At 35.1% G+C, this 18,030-nt stretch overlaps 1 long non-coding RNA gene across 1 annotated transcript in view; it reads left to right on the forward strand.

The window, feature by feature from the left end:
* Nucleotides 1–14,468, forward strand: part of LOC103094255 (uncharacterized) — a 36,888-nt gene extending 22,420 nt beyond the window's left edge. The window contains exon 3 of the long non-coding RNA XR_464069.3: nt 14,238–14,468. This is a non-coding gene — a long non-coding RNA (uncharacterized LOC103094255). The remainder of the gene's footprint in view (nt 1–14,237) is intronic.
* Nucleotides 14,469–18,030: the final 3,562 nt, after the last annotated feature.

The following is an 18,030-nucleotide window of genomic DNA, read 5'->3' on the forward strand; positions in this document are numbered from 1 at the left end:
GTTCAAGGATGTTAGACTAGCTTTCCTTAATGATTTCTTGAAATATGATGTCTAATTTTCACGTTAGTTGTTTTCATAATAAAGTTTTTCATATTTTCTTTTGTTTTTCCCCATTCTTTTAACTTTATTTTAATTGTCTCTTGACATTTCATGTACTCATTAGCTTCTACCTGACCAATTCTAATTTATTTTTATTTTTTAAATTTCATTTGGTCAATTTCAAACATTATTCCTTGGTTACAAAAATCATATTCTATTCCTCCCTCCCCTTGCCCTTCCCATAGTCGATGCACAGTCCTTGATCAGAAGCTATTTCCATGCTGTTGATGTTTGCACTAGGATGTTCATTTAGTGTCTATATCCCCAATCATATCCCCTCAAACCATTTAATCAAGCAGTTGTTTTTCTTCGGTGTTTTTACTCCCACAGTTTTTCCTCTGAATGTGGATCGTGTTCTTTCTGATAGATCCCTTTGGTTTGTTCATGAACGCTGCATTGCCACTAATTGAGAAGTCCATTACATTCGATTGTACCACAGTGTATCGGTCTCTGTGTACAATGTTGTCCTGGTTCTGCTCCTTTTGCTCTGCATCACTTCCTGGAGGTTGTTCCAGTCCCCATGGAATTCCTCCAATTTATTATTCCTTTGAGCACAATAGTATTCTGTCACCAACATATACCACAATTTGTTCAGCCATTCCCCAATTGAAGGGCATCCCCTTATTTTCCAATTTTTTGCCACCACAAAGAGCACAGCTATGAATATTCTTGTACATGTATTTTTCATTATGATCTCTTTGGGGTACAAACCCAGCAGTGCTATGGCTGGATGAAAGGGCAGACAGTCTTTTAGTGCCCCTTGGGCATAGTTCTAAATTACCCTCCAGGATGGCTGGATCAATTCAGAACTCCACCAGCAATGAATTAGTGTCCCTACTTTGCAACATCCCCTCCAACATTCATTACTTTCCACTGCTGTCATGTTAGCCAATCTACTAGGTGTGAGGTGATACTTAAGAGTTGTTTTGATTTGCATCTCTCTGATTATCAGAGATTTAGAGCACTTTTTCATGTGCTTATTAATAGTTTTGATTTCTTTGACTGAAAATTGCCTATTCATTTCCCTTGCTCATTTATCAATTGGAGAATGGCTTGATTTTTTATACAATTGATTTAGCTCTTTGTAAAATTGAGTAATTAGACCTTTGTCAGAGGTTTTTCTTATGAAGATTATTTCCCAATTTGTTACTTCCCTAATTTCGGTTACATTGGTTTTGTTTGTATAAAAGCTTTTTAATTTGATATAATCAAAATTATTTATTTTACATTTTGTGACTTTTCCTAAGTCTTGCTTGGATTTAAAAATCTTTCCTTTCCCAAAGATCTGACATGTATACTATTCTGAGTTCACATAATTTGCTTATAGTTTCCTTCTTTTATATTCAAGTCATTCACCCATTCTGAGTTTATTTTCATGTAGAGTGTGAGGTGTTGATCCAATCCTAATGTTTCCCACACTCTCTTCCAATTTTCCCAGCAGTTTTTATCAAATGGTGGATTTTGGTCCCTAAAACTGGGATCTTTGGGCTTAACATAGACTGTCTTGCTGAGGTCACTTACCCCAAGTCTATTCCACTCATCCTCCTTTATGTCTCTTAGCCAGTAATATATTGTTTTGAAGACCACTGCTTTATAGAATAGTTTGAGATCTGGTAATGCAAGGCCACCTTCCTTCGCATTTTTTTCATTGTTTCCCTGGATATCCTTGATCTTTGTTCTTCCAAATGAACTTTGTTATGTTTTTTTTCTAACTCAGTAAAAAAGATTTTTGGTAGTTTGATTGGTATGACCCTAAATAAATAAATGAGTTTGGGCAGGATGGTCATTTTTATTATGTTTGCTTGTCATACCCATGAGCAGTTAATGTTTTTCCAATTATTTAGATCTAGTTTTAATTGTATGGAAAGTGTTTCATAGTTGTGTTCAAATAGTTCTCGTGTTTGTCTGGGCAGATAGATTCCAAAGTATTTTATATTATCTAGGGTGATTTTAAATGGAATTTCACTTTCTAATTCTTGCTGCTGAGATGGGTTGGAGATATATAGAAATGCTGATGACTTATGTGGGTTTATTTTATATCCTGCAACTTTGCTAAAGTTGTTGATTATTTCCACTAGCTTTTTGGTTGATTCTCTAGGATTCTTTAATTAGACCATCATATCATCCACAAAGAGTGATAGCTTGGTCTCCTTGTTGCCAATTTTAATACCTTCAATTTCTTTTTCTTCTCTAATTGCTACTGCTAGTGTTTTTAGTACAATGTTAAATAATAGAGGTGATAATGGCCATCATTATTTCACTCCTGATCTTATTGGGAATGCATCTAGTTTATCCCCATTGAAGATGATGTTTGCTGATGGTTTTAGATAAATACTGTTTATTATTTTAAGGAAAGACCCTTCTATTCCTATACTTCCTAATGTTTTCAGTAAGAATGAGTGTTGTATTTTGTCAAAGGTATTTTGTGCATCTATTGAGATAATCATGTGATTTTTGTTGATTTGCTTGTTGATATGGTCAATTATGTGGAGGGTTTTCTTAATATTGAACTATCGTTGCATTCCTGGTATAAACCCGACTGGATCATAGTGAATAACCCTTGTGATGACTTGCTGGAGTCTTTTTGCTAGTATCCTATTTAAGATTTTTGTGTCTATGTTCATTAAGGAGATTGGTCTATAGTTTTCTTTCTCTGTTTTTGAGTTGCCTGGCTTTTGAATCAGTACCATATTTGTGTCATAAAAGGAATTTGGTAGAACTCCTCCTTTGCTTATTCTGTTAATTAGTTTGTATAATATTGGGATTAGCTGTTTGCATATTTGATAGAATTCATTTTTGAATCCATCTGGTCCTGGGGATTTTTTCTTAGGGAGTTCTTTGATGACTTGTTCAATTTCTTTTTTTCTGATATGGGGTTATTTAGGTATTTTATTTCTTCTTCTGTTAATCTAGGCTATTTATATTTTTGTAAATATTCATCCACATCACCTAGATTTCCATATTTATTGCCATATAATTGGTGCATACATGTTGAGTACTGATATTTCCTCATTGTCTATATTGCCTTTTATCAGGATGTATTTACCTTCCCTATCTCTTTTAACTAGATGTATTTTTTACTTTGGCTTTGTTAGATATCTTGATTGAGACTCCTGCCTTCTTTTTCTCAGTTGATGCCCAATAGATTTTTGCTCCATCCCCTTATCTTTACTGTTTTTCTACTTTCTCATGTTTGTTTCTTATAGACAACATATGGTAGACTTTTGGTTTCTAATCAACTGTGTAATTTGGTTGCATTTTTATGGTTGAGTTCATTCCATTCAAATTTAGAGGTATGATTACCAGTTGTGTATTTCCTACCATTTTGATTTCCATTCCTAGTCCTGACCTTTCTTCTTTTACTATTTCCTTCTACATCAGTGTTTAGTTTTTAATCAGTCCCCTTAATTCGCACCCTTATTTTACTTCCCTTTCTAACCCCCCCTTCTTATTTCCATTTTATTTTCTTTATGGTCATTTTAAACTATCCCCCCCCCCCCCGCCTTCTCCCTCCCTTGTATCCCTTACCTCCCCACCAGGCTGTTTGTTACCCTTCTATTTCTCTATAGGGCACAAATCAATTCTCTGCCTCAATGGATTTGATTGTTCTTCCTTCTTTGAGTCAATTTCAATGCATGTAAGAATTAATTATTTCCTATCTCCAACCTCTTTATCCTTCCAGTGTATTGGTGTTCTCTCCCACTCCCACCATGCTCTTCTTTATGACATAAATTTACCTCATTTTGTTTCTTTTTCCATTTCTCTTAGTATTAACCTCCTTTTTTACCTCTAGTTATATATATATATATATATGTATATATATACATAGTTATGCATACTTATATCTATATGCATATTTATGTCTTGGCATTTCATCTGACATAGTTTGTCATTGTTCCCTCTTAGTATAATTCTTCTATTTACCCAGATGATAATAACAATTTTTAAGAGTTACCAATATTCTCTTTTCTTATATGTATACATAGCATTTTAACTTATTTGGTCCCTTAAAAAAAAGGATTTTTTTTGGTTTGTTTTGTTTTTCCCCTTTCTTAATTACCTTTTGGTGATTCTCTTAAGTTCTGTGTTTGGATACCAAATTTTTGTTGAGGTCCAGTCTTTTCATTTTGATGACTTGGCAGTCTTCTATTTTATTAAATGTCCATACATTAAATGTCCCTGTCAGTTTTTCTGGGTAGTTGATTCTTGGTTGTAGACCTAGTTCCCTTTCTTTCCAGAATATCATATTCCATGCCTTTTGGTCCTTCAGTGTAGATGCAGCCAGATACTGTGTTATCCTAACTGTAGTTCCATGTTATCTGAATGACTTCTTCTTAGCAGCTTGCAATATTTTTTCCTTGGTCTGGTAGTTCTTGAATTTGGCTATAATATTCCTGGGTGTTGTCAATTGAGGATTAAGTACAGGAGGTGATCTGTAGATTCTGTCAGTCTCTACTTTTCCCTCTTGCTCTAGAATGTCAGAGCAATTTTCTTGGATAATTTCCTGTAGAATGATGCCCAGGCTTTTTCTTTTGTCATGATCTTCCAGTAGACCAATGATTCTTAAGTTGTCTCTCCTGGACCTGTTTTCTAAATCTTCCATTTTGTGGATGAGGTATTTCATATTTTCCTTAATTTCTTCATTCTTTTTATTTTGTTTTATAGTTTCCTGCTGCCTTGTGAAGCCTTTTTCTTTCTAGTTGTTGGATTCTATTTTTTAAAGACTGAGTTTCATCCCTGACTTTTTTGTACTCTTCCTTCTGGTCTGATTTTGTCTGGACATCATCTTTCATCTTCTTTACCTCATCTTTCATCTCCTTTGCCTCGTTTTCAAGCTGATTAATTTTGACTTTCAAGACAGTATTTTTTGTTTCCACATGATTTATTTTGCTTTTTAAGTTTTTTTTCCCAGTTGTATTCAGCCTCTTTTAATTGTTTTTTGAATTGTATTTTGAGTTCTTCCAAAGCCTGTGTCTAATTCACTGGAGTTTCTGTGTTTTTGCTTGGTATTCCTTGATCCGCCTCTGTTTCATTTGCTTTTTGTTCATTGCCTGGATAGAAGCTATTGATTGTAATTTCTTTTTTCTTTTTCTGTTGTTTACTCATATTTCCCCCTTCGCTCCCCCCTTTAGATGCTTGTAGTCTTGCTCCTCTCATTTTGTGCTGGAATTGTGAGTTTGGGCTGTTCTGTCCTGAAGGGGCTTCTTCTCTATTCTTCTGTTTGATCAGGTATTCTGATCTTCCCTGTCTGACAGCAGAAGCTGAAAAGGAGCTGGAGTTCCTGCCCTGTTGTCAAGGTTGTTGCTTGTAGTTTGTTGCAGCCTTTGCCCTTGGAACTTAGTCAGTGATGCTTTCAGATCAGTCTGTGGGAAAGGGGTGTTGAAGTTTGAGCTTCCCTAATCTCTAAAGGCTTCTTATCTGCCATTATTGATGAGATTGAGCCAAGGCAGAGTTGATCTGCAATGTTGTCTGTGCCCTGAGGCCAAAACCCCCAGAAAAGGTGGGGGACAAGATGGAGAGTTTTGCCTGTAACTGGGCTGCTTGCTTTGCACTTCTCCTCCAGCTGCCTCTATGCCACCTGTGTTCTAAGCCCTGGAACTGGCACAGCTTTGCCAGCAAGGTTCTCCCTCAAGACTAGTGCCCTTGCCTGAGATTCCAGTCACTGGGGAGGCTCAATTCTGTAGGTGGGGGAGGGGCCCTGGGACCTTCCTTTTTCCTTCCCTTTAAACCCACATGTTCTAGAGTTCAGGCTTTTCTGGGGGCATACCTTTTAAATTATATCCAGGAGGAGGATTCCCTAGCTCTGTCCTGTTGTTACATTTGGTTTTAAGTCCCCTTGAAGCATTGTTTTTTTAAATGGTGAGGAAGGGTTTGTGGAAGTCTCAACTTTTGCTGCCTCTAAGCTGCCATCTTGTCTCTGCCTCCTCTATAATCTCCCTTTTGTTTTTTTAACCCTTACCTTCTACCTTAGAATCAATACTATGTATTGGTATTGGTATTGGTATTAATTCCAAGGCAAAAGTGGTAAGGGGTAGACAATGAGGGTTAAGTGACTTGCTCATGGTCACACAGCTGGGAAGTATCTGAAGCCAGATTTGAACATAGTACTTCCAGTCTGTAGGCCTGATTCTCAATCCACTGAACTACCCAGCTGCTCCCTCTCCTATTCCCTTTTGATCTGCCCTTGAACTGCAACCCAGAAGCAGGTATGGGTAATGGAGTTGTCGAATAGCATTTGATCCTGTGTCCGATACTAGCATGAAAGTCCCCTATAATCTCTTTCTGACCATTTTCCTGGTCACCTAATGCCATCTCCAGCTTGAAAGTTCCCAAAGGTGCTGCTGCGGTTGTCATCACCATCTAGTCTCATCATATTCAAGTGGGCATCAGACCACTCTCCTGCCCTGTGTCACAGATTTCTCTTTTTGACTTCCTATGGCCTGGGCAGGAAAAATATCTCACTCTGATCTTTTGTTGTTTCTGATATTCAGAAATCAACTTTGTGTTATTTTAAAGTTGTTTGGAGGGGGAAAATTGGGAAAGCTCAACTGAGCACTTTCTCTACTCTGCCATTTTGAGTCTACACCTAGAAGTTCCCAGTGGTCTCCTAATTGCCAGATTGAATGGGCTTTTCTCAGTCTTTATACTTCTTTATTTCCTTGCAGTCCAAATTTGATACTATGATCAATCTTTCCTTGTGGATATTCTCTTCTCTCTAGGTTTTCATCACAGTTTTCCTGTGGTTTATTAATAGTCTTTTTGCTGGTTTTCAACCATGCCATGACTTCAACTGTGGGCATCCCCAAAGTTTCATATTTGGGCTTCCTTATCTTTTATTTTATATTATCTCAGCTCATGATTTTATTAGCTCCCATTGTTTCATTTATCATTTCTATGCAGATAATGCCAAAATCTATATAACCAACCCTAGGCTTTCTTCTGAGGTATAATCATACATTTCCAATTGCCAGTTATATATCACAAACTGGATATTCAGTAAGTATCTCAAATTCAACATGTCTAAAACAGAACCCCTTATCTTTTTTTTCTCAAATTCTCATTTCTTCTGAACTTCTCTCTTAGTCTTGAGGACATCCATCCTCCCAGGCACACAGACTTGATACCTCAGTGTCAATAACCATCAGTTGTTGTTGTATTATATCCAATCTCTTATTAAATATTTTTTTCTACCCCTACAACCTCTCTCCAATATATTACCTCCTCTCCACTCATAAATCTACAACCCTAATTCAGACATACATTATCTGCCCTCCAACCCAGACTATTGGAATAGTCTCCTAATTACTCTCTTTGTCCACGTTTCTCTCTACTCATTTAATTTATTATCCAATTATTTTTTGATTCAAATTTCAATGAGCTCCAGTGATTCCCTATTGCCACTTCTCTGCCCCATCCTCCTAGATGATCCAAAAGCATCTCTGTTTGCCAAGTGGAGCTCTTCATAATCTAACCTCTTACTATCTTTCCAGTCTTCTTTCATTTTACTCCCTTTAGTTAAATAGTGCTGTGATGTACTGACACTGGACAACTTGTGGTTTCTTGAACAGGACATTCCATCTCCCATTTCTATGTCTTTGCACTTCTTCCCTATTCCTGGAATTTTCTGCCCCTTCAACTCAAATCCCACCTTTGATAGAAGGTCTTTTCCAATTCCTCTAGTGGCTGATGTCTTATTTTTTCAGATTACCTCCATCTGCTCTGAATATATCTCATATCTACAGTCAATACTCAACTTTCCCAGGGGTAATGTTTCTAAAAAATCGCATGAAAGTAGAAAACTTGAATACTGACCCATTGGAACTGTGGGAAATGGGGGCCAGTATATTCCTGCAACCACCAAAAACTGTAATACTTTACTAGGGATTGCTTTAAGTATACTTTTCTCTAAACAATTCTTTATAACAAAACACCAATTCTAATATATACTTTTCCTAACATATAGTAGATAAGAAATAACCCATAAATGCAGTACATAAAATAAAATTGGTAATATACAAAATATTTTTTCTTGCCAGTAATTTTTTAGAATTCTGTGACTTTTTGTGCTGACACCTTAGAAAACAAGCTAGCATTGATTTCAGGTAACACTTTTCATAATGCGTGGAATCTATACTACCATAAATGCTGTATGACAAAGAAAATCCTTAAAACTAAAACATTTTTTAGCTTGAATCTTACTTTCTATTTGGTCAGATGACAGTGTGAGGGTGTTGTAATGTATTTCTCCTTTTTATGGACATAAATGGATCATTGACTCATTAACACCGAACTCTATGAGCTGACAGCACAAAGTTCAATATCTTTATTTTCTTATTAAGCTGCATCACTAACTTTGCATGCTTGGGCTTACAGCCCAAAGGGCTCACACTATATTTTAGGGGAATAATTGCAACACAAAGGTAAACAATGAAAATATGCATGGAATGCATGGGAGTACATTACAAGGGTAGGTTGAACAAGAACAGTAAAGTGCTTAGTAGCATACCACAAACTTGCATGCACCTTGCCTTTCTTTTCTCTACTGCACATAACTGAAAATGTTTATAGGTGCCAATGTTCATGCACATACTTGAAGTGGCAAGTGATAAACAAGAAAAGGTGGAAGATGGACTGCTTGTTTTTTATATAGGGTTTCCTCCATTAGGATGTAAACTCTTTGGACTGCATTTTGTTGCTCCAATTCGTAGTACATTATCTGGCAATTAGAAAGTGCTTAATAAATGCTTACTGAATGATGGACTTGTATTTGACAAATAGTCATCTTGCCTCAGTCTTCTACTTACCAAGGCAGCCCGTTTTACTTTTTGGATAGCTCTGTTAGGTAGTATTTCCTGACATTAAATTTAAATTTTCTTCTTTGCCACTTTGTCTTACTACTCCCAGTTCTGTTGTCTAGGACCAAGGAGAACAAGTCTAATCTCTTTTGGCTGTGAAATCCTCAGATTCTTGAAGAAAGCCATATTTCCCAAATGTTTTTTTTTTTGTTTTCCTGGCTAAATCTCATCAGTTTATTCAATCTCTTCTAATCTGATGTGAACTCAAGGCCCTCACCATTTCTCTGGATGCTTTTTAGCTTAACAATATCCTTCCAAAATGGTGACACAAAACCAAATGCAGTACCCTTAATTTTGATAGGGAAAAGAAACTGGGGATTATCACATTTTTTCTCCTGGAAGAAATACCTTTCTGTGATTTTTTTTAATTACATGTAGAAACAATTTTGGACAACTTTTATCTGACATTTAACCATTTAGATTCTCTCCCTCCCTTCCCTCAACTCCCTAAGACAACAAATATTTTTATATAGGTTATACCAGTACCATCATGCAATAAACATTCCTACATTCCTCATGTTATGAAAGAAAACAAATATGACACATACAATTAAAAACACTTATGAAGAAAATAAAATGTAAAATGGTATGCTTTGATCTGAAATCAGACTTGAACAATTCCTTCTTTGGCTGTGGATAGCATTTTTTAACACAGATTTCTTGGAGTTATTTGGAACCTTGCTTTGCTGATAATAATTTAGACCATCACAGTTGATCATACAATATTTCAGGTACTCTATACAGAATTCTCCTGGTTCTGCTTACTTCACTTTGCATCAATTCATAAAAGTCTTTCCAGGTTTTTTGGAACTTATCCTGTTTGTCATTTCTTAAAATGCAATAGTATGCTGTCATAACTATATACCACAGCTATTTCAGTAATTTCCTAATTGATGGACATCCCCTCAGTTTCCAATTATTTGCTGCTTCAAAAAAAAGTTGCTAAAATATTTTTTGTTCAAGTAGGACCTTTCTCCCTACTCTGATCTCTTTGGTATACAGGTCCAGCAGTAGTATTGCAAAGGATGTGCATACTTCTATGGCCCTTTGGGCATGGTTTTATATTGCTTTCCAGAATGGTTATATCATTTCACAGTTATACCAAAAAAGACATCTCTCATAAAAAAGCTGAAGGTCTTACTAGTTTTTATGCTGCCATGTTATACCGTCAACTCAGTTTGAGTTTATAGTCCCCTAAAAACCCCAAGATTTTTTCAGTCAAACTGCTTTCCAAAGATGCTCACCTATTCTCAGTACAGGAAATAGATACTTTTTTATTCATTGAACAATTTTATATTTATCCCTATTTAACTTTATTTTATTGGATTCAGTCCAAAGTTTTAGCCTGTCAAGATTTTTCTGAATTCTGACTTTGTCATGAATGTGTAAGTTATCAATCATGGATCATTCATTAAGCATTTACTACATATATTACTTTCTACCTTCAAGTCTTTCCTCATCTGTTTAAAATGGAGAATTTAAATGAGATAATTTCTAAGATACTTTCCAACTCTCAGGTTTTGTTATCGAAATTCTTTGATGAGACTGTGTGTCAGTGAAGGCAAAGTTAAGCAAAGTTAAAGTTAAGCAAATAATTCTGTTAATAAAGAAAAGAAAAGGAAATGAAGGAAAGAGGAAGAAAAAGAAGAAAAGAAAGAGAAAATAAACAAAGTGGGTTGGAGGATTCTAAGGATTCCTGGATTCTAAGGAATCCAGGCTACCTGTCTATACTAGTTTCATTCTCTAGATAATTATTTACCTTCCAACTTTTTTCATTATGTAGACATTTTAAATCTTAAAAATGATTAATACTTAAAACCATTTTCAAATTCCTCATCAATCTAAATCTTATTATGAGAATTAATTTGGAAGATCCAAAGGAACAAAGTAATAACTATAGACTTACCTACTATCTTTTGATATTTTCTAATTTTCTTCTCATATATTTGTCTAACTTTTCTTATCATCAGATGAAACTTATTTATGTCTTAATATATGACAGAAGAGATGGATTATCTTTAAGGCTTATGAAGATGACAATAGTTTTCCATGCTATTATGCAAGATGCCAGATGTGAGTGTAATTAGAGAGTTGTGTATGTTCTCTGTGTTGTAACAATGCCAAAAGGAAACAAGGTAGGTGCTATAGGAATGCTAGGGTGATAATTTCTGTCCATTTTAAACCAGCAGAGCTGTTCTTCATTGTCCTCCAAGGCAGAATACCTGTTTTTTAGAAAAACATTTTGTCAGCAAAATTCTCAGTTTAAGTGGAGAGGGAAATGAAGTCTACTGGGTGCTTCTTATATTTCGGACAGTGAAGAAAAAAATACAAGAAAATAAATAAAGTCAAACACTCTGGGTTTCTTCTTTTGGTGGCTCTTTAGTACCGAAAGTACTCTGACACTCACCCTTGATATTTTTTCAGTGAATAATTCACTTCTTTGAGGTGGCTTTCTCTGGGCCTGTGACTTGTCTAACAAACAAATTAACAAATGTGATAATGAAGGAATGCTAGAGGAGATTGAAAACATTTTTTAGTATAATGGAAAGATTACTTATGGGGAGTCAAAGAATCTTGATTCATTTCTTACCTTTATCACTTACTACCTGTATTAACTTAGAAATGTTACTTACCTTCTTGGACCTCAGTTTTCTCATCTGTAAAATGAGGATGGTAGGATAGATGCCTCTGAGGTCTTTTCCACTTTCTAGTTCTATGATCCTATATATTTTTAAAATTAATGTTCTCTGTTCTTTAAGTCAAATGGCTGATTTAAAGGGTCAAAGTGAAAGGGTCAGATTGATTGTCAGGCAAGGAGATAGAGATCTTGCAACACTTCTGCAGTAATAATGATAATAATTCATATGTATTCAGCAATTTTTAGTTATATAGCACTTTTCATTCCTTATCTATTTTGATTTTTATGATGCCTCTTTTAGATTAATATATAATATTTTCTCTCCGTTTTGTAAATGAAGAAAGTGAATCTCAGGAAAATTAAATGACTTGCCTAAGGTTAAACAGATAGTGAACCAGCCAAAATTTGAACAAAGGACAATTTGAAAAAAATTAAATTCTCTTTCTAGGACAGGACACTGTATTATATACTTACAAATAGGATCCACTCTCTGATTGTTTACAAAAAGATGAATATGGGAAATCAAGGCTAGGTTCAATTTTGAAACACACTTTTCTGTTTAGGAGTTAGGAATTTGAGTTCTATATTTGGATCTATCATCAATTCATTTAGTGCTTTTTTGGCAAGCTATTTAACCTCTGTGAGTCTCAGTTTCCTCACCTGTAAAATGAGAAGGTTGGACCAATGAATCTCTCAGGTCCATTCTAGCTCTTCCATAGTCTAGCTTTGAGTTTATGAATCTTAGAGCTACGAGTCTTTGATTCTCTGATTACCTTTCCAATATTCTTTTCCTCTCTGTTTTTCCCCCATTTTGAATGTAGCTGGTGACAGAATGGCAATAACAGACAACTGTCTTTCTCTAAAATCGAGCGAGGTTATTCAGTACAAATGGAATGAACCTCATTTTTTTCATTTCAGATCAAAGCAGAAATCTTTTGAAGTTTAGCTATTTGATAAAAAGTGTCTTTTATAACAAGCTGATATAGGAGTTAATAGGACATAGAGATATTTTATTAAACTGCAAACCATTATTAATATTGCAGTTTTAACTTGAAAGAAATATGTGAAATGACACCGGAAATTAATTAGATTATTTCATCATTCTTTTACATTATAAACTTTGATACACTTGCATAGATATATAGGTACATTGATAAAAAGACACAAAGACAAACAGAATTTTAATGAGTGGGGAGCTTTTATCTACTATCACTTTGTGACTTAATTTTTTCTGTTTATTCTGCCTATTGATTCCAGTTGAAACCTGCTGTTTTAATGTTGTTATTGATATTCTCTCTGGGTTTTCTTCTAATTCTGGCATTGATATTACCTTGATCGGATTTAGTTTATTTGAATTGCCTGTAGGTTTCAGTCTCCGGAGTTTTTCACTGCTTATAGACATGCAAAGATAAAACCTCTCTTTTTATCTAAAAATCCTTGAGAGACTCTGAAAGATACAGTCGTTTTCTGAGAACATTAAAAAGCAAGAGACAACAATCAAAAGGAATCTACTTCTCACCCAGTCTATTCAAGACATCATTTTTATACACCCTGCATATTCCGACACCCACTGACTTCTAATCTCATCAGTTCCATTTTGCATTTAGAAACTGTATGTGGGGAAATTGTTTTGTCATAATGTCACAAGTGGTTCAGGCCCAGTGTCACAGGCTTTGCTTTGAAAGGAGTGTTTATTTTCCTGGCTAATTTTGTCAAGGGGAAATAATACACATGAAGCTGTTTCATGTGGTAGTGTTGGTGTTCATGTAGCTGTCAAAAAATACACCCCAGAAATGTTATTGTCCGTGGCTGCTTTGGAAAGTAGCAGACAGAGAGGCCTAGAAATCTTAATCATTTAAGAAATGGAAGCCAACTGTTTTATTTAGTAAACGTGAATCGGAGAGAAAGATATAGTAGCAGAAATTGTTTTTAGGTTTAATATATACTAAGAAAATATTTGTGTTGATTATTGGGTGTATAATTGACCTTCAAAGTCATTTCTGTTTCTAAAGCATTCTTTGTAGCTTATCTTCACCAAATAATCCACATTGGTGTCCAACTACTATTCTCAAGGAACTCTGAGAGATATAAATAGGGCTTAAATCCAGAATGTACTCAATTATTGTACGTTGAGGGAAGGAACAAAATGAATTTATTGAAGTATTACAAACCGTAATGTGTAGAAAAATGAAGCTAATAAAGTGACAATTTTAAAATTATTTTATAAATGATTCAAAGGCTTTGTTATGCACTGACTTTCTTATCAGATCTGTTGATGGGGTAGAAAATGCTTTTTCTCTCTTGTTCCATCATTTCTATCCAACATTTGGTTTATATTCTTTAGAGGTAGCATGATATATAGTTCATAGAGCTCAGGCCAGGAAGAGCTGAGTTCATGTTCTGCCTCCAATTCCTACTGACTATGACTCTGGGCCAGGCACTTATCAGCTGAGTGCTCTAGACAATTCCCTAAGAGCATAAACAGAGATGAAAATATTGACCCACCATAGTAGAGGCAGTTTCCTCATCTAGGAGTTCATCTATGCCAGTGAAATCACAAGCCTATACCTCTCCTATTCTTTGCTATAATGCAGCTCAGTATGCCAATATGATAGTACTGATAATGATCTGTTTTAACATTTCAGATATCCTCGATCAATAATTTCCTCAATTCTGGAAATATTGGGTACTTTGAAATAGAACACTATCTGACTGGTATGTATATGTTAAGTGAAAGTCAGAGGAAAAGAAGACACACTTTTTTACCTAGGCGGAGAGAAAAGTGGCATGTTATAGTAACCAAAAGATGGAAAAAACTGGGCAGATTAATAAAAAATCCTCTTTAAAATATATATTTGCTTTTTACAATAAACATCCTGGGTTTAATCCAGTCTGTTTGTTTTCTTTTGACAAATTATTCTATAAACCAATAACCCTCACTCAAGGAAGATTTCTCAGCCTAACATTTCTTTAATTTAATCATAGCAACACTTATTTATCTGTCATCTTTGGAGAATGAGATATCTCCCATTAAGTGAATTAGTGAATTTTCCAGATAACTGAACCTTGTTGTTTTAAGAGCCAAAGTATATATAATTTAACTTTTTCTCCAAAGCATCGTGGGCTTCCTTACCTTTTTGAACAGTGTTGCCAAATGTAGCTTTAACTTTTCGGGTCATCTTTGTGAATATAGAGTATTGCATGTTCTAGGGCATAGTAGTGACTCCAGTATCTTTTGTGATTTATAAGGTTATTCTGCACTACAGTTAAATTGACAACAAAATTATTACGTACCATCCATGTGAAAATAATATTCCATATTTCTATAGCACATGAGGATTTATAAAGTATGTTCCTCATAATTAAGGGAAGACAAGTGTTATTAGCTTTATTTTGCACATAAGGAGATCATGATCCAGAGAACTGAAGGATACAACTAGTCAGAGTCAGGATTCCAATTCAGGTCTCTCTCCTTACTCCATGCTGAGCCTTTTTGTTGGGCCATGAGCAATCAATGAAGATGTGTGACTCAGTTCTTGCTCTCAAAAACCTTTCAAAGAGTAAATTAAATAGGATTGTGTCCCAAATAATTACAATCCAAAGGAGAAAATGCTAAGCAAATAAGATAGACATTTCCAGAGTTGTGGGAAAGGCGAGGAGAACAGAATAAATATTTTTATAGCACATACTATGTGCCAGTCACTTTGTAAAATGCTTTACAAAGATTTCATTTGATCTTCAAAACAACCCTAGGACACAGGTGCAATTATTAACCATCTATAGTTCAGGAAAATAGGCAGACAGCTGTTAACATGACTTGCCTAGGACCACACAGATTTGAACTCAGTAATTTTTGACTTGAGACCCAGCACTCTCTTCACTGAATTATGTAGCTGCCTTTGTGGAAGGAAAGATGTCATTTGTAGGGAGGAAGAGGAGGAGATTAGGTGAGGCTTCCCATTGGAAAAGGTGATATTTCTTCTATATAAAAAAATATTTTGTTTATTTTTCATAATTTTTTCCCCTTCTCTTCCTTTGTTGGAAGATTGTTAATTGCCATTTTTTCTTGTCATTGGTTTTGTCTCTAGAACTGTTTCCAAATTTTACTTTTAATCTTCGGGTAAGTGAGGAAAAAATTAACAACAACAACAACAACAACAATAGCTAGTATTCATATAGCAGGAATTATGTGCCAGGAATTGTGCTAAGGACTATACAAATTTTATCGTTAGATCCACACAACCACCTTGGGAAGTAGATTAGATTTTTGATTAGTAATTTTTATTTGTGTCTGACTGTGACCCTATTTTGGTATTTACTATCTGTTTGATCTTGGACAAGTCATTTAACCCTGCTTGACTCAGTTTCCTCATCTGTAAAAAGAGCTGGAGAAGGAAATGGCCAACTACTCCAGACTCTCTGCAAAGAAAACCTAAAATAGTCAAAAACAGCTAAAAACAACTGAACAAAAAAAAATGTTCCAAATACTACACTCAGTGCTTTACTATTACTTCATTTGATTGTCACAATAATCCTGGAAAATAGATGCTATTTTACAGGTGAGGAAACTGAGACAGAGGGCAAGTGACTTGTTCAAGGTCATGTAACTAGTAAGTATGTGAGGTCAGATTTGATCTCTGGTTTTCCTGACTCCAGTATACTAGCAGTTGTACCACCTACATGCATAGTCACACTAGTAAGTGTGAGAAGCAAGATTTGAAATCAGTTCCTCTGATTCCAGAGCTAAATTATTTTTACATGTTATCATACTTTTTCTTATGTCATTTCCATGTCATAGATATTTTCTTAGTATCTACACTTCAAAAAATAGGATAGCAAATATAGGTAGCTGAGGGGCATAATTATCATAATTATCACCAGGGGATTCAAAGAAAGGAAGTATGGTGTAATGATATGGATTCTGGATTTAGACTATAACCACTTGGGTTATTCTCATCTCTGGTCCTGATTATGGCCTCATGATCTTAGTCATGGTATGACCTTGGTCAAGTCATTTGAACCTTTTGGGCTCAATCACTTCATCTATTAATTTAAAGGTTTTGACATGATAAACATCGCCAAATAAATGTAAGGAAGGTCACCTAGGAGTGGGATTATATTGGTTTTGCTTGGTCTCAAAAGGCAGAATGAGAAAACATGAGTGGAATCTAAGTGAAGATGAATTTAGTCTTAATGTGAGAAACAACTTTCTGATCATTGTAGCTGATCCAAAATGGAATTATCTGCCTCGGGAGTTAATGAGCTCTGTGTCATTGAAAACATTCAAATGAATACTAGATGGCTACTTGTCAGATATAGAATAAAATTTCTTAGCCTTTTTATCTCTTGTTCTCCTTTGGTAGTCTAATGAAGCCTAAGAACATCTTCTCAGAATAATATTTTTAAGTAATTAAATGAAAGAATAAATTTCAGTTAGAGATTAATGAAAAGAAAGATCTATTTTTCCCTCCATTTGTGTTTTACACACTCTTTTAGATCTAACCAGTGAAGCCCTTGGCAATATTGATTATATTGGGTATAAATGGAACTAACTAAACATTGGGGTCACTTTCAGTGCTGAAATTTGTGTAATTAGGTAACCTCCAAGGTGTATACACATATTCATACATTCACACATATGTATATACACTGTAAGGATGATATTAGAAAATAAGTATTGTTTTATTAGTTTAGGGATAAGAAGTAAAGTGGCTGCTTGAGAAAAGAACTGGAGTCTGAAGCAGAGCTGAGAGAGCATGTTAATTTCTAATGTGACAGTTATAACTGTTTTTCTGTGTCAATTACTCTCTCTGGCAGTTGGCAGAGACACACTCTAGGAGACTCTCAGGGTTGGAGGAGGTAACATCTTTGCCTCTCTCTCTGTCTGAGGGAAAGATCTGAAGGAGCTCAGTGCTTTCCTTTCCCAATTTGGGAAACACTATTGACTATCTATTGTGGTTTTTATAGATTATTTAACTCTGAGAAGAATAAGGAAAAACCTGGTCTTTGGTTTGGACTCTGAATCTGTTAAGACTCAGAGTCCTGAATGAATTCTTGTTGAGGCTCAACCAGCTAGCCTTTGCTATTTTATAATTTGAAGGTGAAGTTAAAATTTATAAGGAGAATAGGGGTAGTTTTAATTTAGATAGTATAAATTTGGGTTAGTGTAGCCTATGAAACACAGGAGAAGCAGAACCTGGGAGTTTATTTGGGTGGATTTAGAATCCCTTAGAATTAGAAATCCTTCTTTATCCTTATATATTTTTATAAATATTTTATGTTTATAATAAGAGTCTCTTTAGTGTCCTTGCACCTGACCCTGAAGGGAAGTTCACATTTGAACTTCACTTCATCACTGATTGCATCTATCAAAAGTATCCAAATTGTTTTGAACCTATATTGGAACAGTTTTTCTATTTATATTTTGTGTAGCTTACC

This window comes from Monodelphis domestica, chromosome 3, assembly GCF_027887165.1.
Source record: "Monodelphis domestica isolate mMonDom1 chromosome 3, mMonDom1.pri, whole genome shotgun sequence".
NCBI classification, from domain to species: domain Eukaryota; kingdom Metazoa; phylum Chordata; class Mammalia; order Didelphimorphia; family Didelphidae; genus Monodelphis; species Monodelphis domestica.